This window comes from Morus notabilis, unplaced genomic scaffold (assembly GCF_000414095.1).
Source record: "Morus notabilis unplaced genomic scaffold, ASM41409v2 Scaffold7665, whole genome shotgun sequence".
Classification (NCBI taxonomy): Eukaryota; Viridiplantae; Streptophyta; class Magnoliopsida; order Rosales; family Moraceae; genus Morus; species Morus notabilis.
The window spans coordinates 1-2,999 of record NW_010357740.1 but is presented as its reverse complement, the minus strand read 5'-3'; the positions used below and the strand labels follow the sequence as shown (position 1 = coordinate 2,999).

Below are 2,999 nucleotides of genomic sequence, written 5' to 3'. Positions count from 1 at the left end.
ATATTGGTAGATTACTTCCCGAACTTTTGATTTCTATCCGTTTTATTTACTGACATTAAAATTAACAATGAATTTTAAAAATTAAAAAAACAATCATATGTCTATCTCATGATAACTTATAATTTCACAAAATAATTACATTGTGCGCAAAATGTACTCTTCACTATTGTTAAAACTCATGAAAGTTATAACATTTTGTATTTAATATATTTATTTATGTGAAATTTTCAATAATTATTTGATAAAGATGTGATTATCTATGTTAAATTTTAGAAATTATTATTAATTTTAATATTAATGATCAAAACTGTCGAAACATAAAATTTTAGAAGTGACCTATAAAAATAAAAACTTTAGAAAATATAAAGTTTTTTTGTACGGATATCCCCTGAACTTTTTGAATTTAGAATTTTGGTTCTTATTTTTTCTTGACATTTGACCCATTTAACTTTTAAATCTTTGCAGTTAAGCCCCAATTGAAAATAACGTTTATTTTTTTTATGATTTTGATAACATGAAGCGCATGTGAGCATCTGTTGAGGGTAATAAAGGTCATTTCTCACTTTTAGAGAGTCTAATAACCCTTAAAAACTAATAGTTGTTTGTCAGAGCATATTGTATTCAGACACATTAGATGACTCTGAACCAAACAAATGAGAAATGACTTTCATACCCTTTATAAATCTTCACATGCGCATCATATGATTAGACTTATAAAAAAAACAGGCGTCATTTCTGATTAGAACGTAATTGTAAATATTTAAAAGTTGAAGGAATCAATTACTAAAGAAAAAAAAAAGCACTAAATTGTCAAGTTTAAAAAGTTGATGCAATATTAGTATGAAAAAACCTATAACGATGCTAATAGTTTAGTAACTAGCAATGATAATAACCGCTCTACTAGTTAGAAAATATTTTGGGTTGTGGGTCTAATAAAAAATTGGCAGAGGGATAATGGTAATAAATTATATAAAAGACAGGGTACAAATGGGCCATATGTAAAAATACAAGATTGAAACTTGTATTTCAAAAACTAATAAAGGATGTTTTTGTTATTATGCCTCTTTGGGTAAGGAACAATTAGGGTTTATCCCTCAGCCTATAAATACGAGGTTTGCGTTTTGGTTTCTCAGTTCGAGGACAGCAGATCAAACTGCGTGCTTCAATCCGGTTCACTTTTCTGTCCACTCTCCTGTTCTTTTACTTTCATAGATTTCTTTCAATGTTTTTTCGTACCATTGTTGTTTCCGTTTGCTTTTATGTTTTTTCTTGAAGCCGAGATCAGATATCTGAGCGGATGATGAAAGAAATTGGTATTCAGTACTGACTAGTACATGATGTTTCCAAAATTCGAGCTTTTTAAAACTGACGCTCAGATTCTTAATGCTTTTTCCTTCCATTGTTTTTTCTTTTCTGATTGCTTAAATTTTGAGATTTCTTTTTACCAGTTTTTTTATTTGTATGCGTAAATTTATTCTATTGGTTTCGGATGTCGTTTTCCTTCTTTTTATTTTTTATTTTTTTTGGAAACAAGCTTTAAGTCTTCATGTACTTTCAATTTTCATAGTCGGTTTCTGAATTCTGAGACAAGAATCCTGTGAATATGAAGGTTCGGGCTCCAAAAATCCTCTTTTTTTTTTCCCCGTCCACTGTCGTTTGTTGATGAACGACAAGAATTAAATTCTTGGTTGGTTATTCACAGTCCAACAAAGATAATAAGAACAAAATAAATTTTAGCGGTCAGTTAGAAAGTAATAGTATTTACATGTTGCTCTGTTTTTTTTTCTTCCTGGCTTTATTATACAATGAGTCATCAGTATTACATGAAAACGCATGTGACCATTTGGAGTCTTGCCAGACTTTTCTATCCGGGAAAAACTCGAGTATACTTGAAAATTGTAGTATAAAATCCCCAACTCTTCCTGCTTCTCCGACAATGAGTGGCAATAAACTTAGTATCTGGGGTCAAAATGCTACATTTGTTGGACTTTTGTTGCATGTGGTTGCTGGATTATTATTATAACGGGGTCTTTGGAGCTTTCCTTACTAGAAGTTGCCTGCAACAATGCAATTTTTTTAGCAAAAAAAAAAAAAAATCTAAAAAATATTGAAAATTGTTATTGGTAATGCAAGTATTTCCAGCAAAAAAGAGTTGTAGAGGTAAAGTGAAATTGAAAAGGTTAGGAAAAAACTCTGCCGACATTGCTTACCACCCCAATTTGCCATTCACGACTGCTGAAGTCTTTGAAAGTGGCAGCATCCATTTCCTGCGGTGATATAATTTTGTAATTAGTAAAAGTTGACCAAAAGAACAAAACTTTCCCCATTTTTTTTATAAAAAAAAGAAACAGAGAAAAATGAAGTTCTAATTACTATTGGTGATGCATCTGATATGTGGCGGTTAACATAAGAGGACTCAGTTTTTGTCATGTGATAATTATCTTTATATACAAAGTGCAAAATTGTACTATTTGGTATTGGATATTTAAGACTTTATTTACAAAGATGCAAAATTGTGCTATTTGGTATTGGATATTTGAGATGCCAAATTATAGAAGGTGATGCCTCTTTCTATGATATAGATTAAATGCCAAATTTTATAAGGTAATGCTCTTACTATACTATAAATTGGAGGGATTGTTGTCTCCCCTTTAGGTTTCAGAGTTGGCATGACAGAAAACCGCGGTGCTAAATCTTGTGACCTAAAAGTCCACCTACAACATAAATATAGAGTTATCGGTTATAACATCAAAGAAAATGGAAATTTTGGAGGGAAAAGTAATGAAGCTACGAATGAACATTTGCAGAAGAAATAATATGCATACCCAATATAAGAAAAGATGCATAACTGTGCCCATTCTCGAACCACCAAGCGAAGCCAGTAATTTTCTGATGAGTCATCCAAATTTATGTATAACTGAAAAGCAAGAGTTTAATTACCTCTTAAGTAAAGTTTAAAGAACACTGCACAATCACAAAACTAATGTAAAGATATATTC

General features: G+C 30.7%; 1 long non-coding RNA gene and 1 other non-coding gene across 2 annotated transcripts; one reads left to right on the top strand and one right to left on the bottom strand.

Annotated features, from left to right (window-relative positions):
- Positions 1-1,291: 1,291 nt before the first annotated feature.
- Positions 1,292-1,375, top strand: LOC112094633. Its single transcript, XR_002903635.1, has one exon. It is a non-coding gene; the product is annotated as a small nucleolar RNA SNORD36 (small nucleolar RNA).
- Positions 1,376-1,744: 369 nt separating this feature from the next.
- Positions 1,745-2,706, bottom strand: LOC112094632. The gene is made up of 3 exons (XR_002903634.1): positions 2,618-2,706; positions 2,211-2,267; positions 1,745-2,057 (listed from the first exon to the last, which is right to left on the bottom strand). It is a non-coding gene; the product is annotated as an uncharacterized LOC112094632 (long non-coding RNA).
- Between the last annotated feature and the right edge of the window lie 293 nt (positions 2,707-2,999).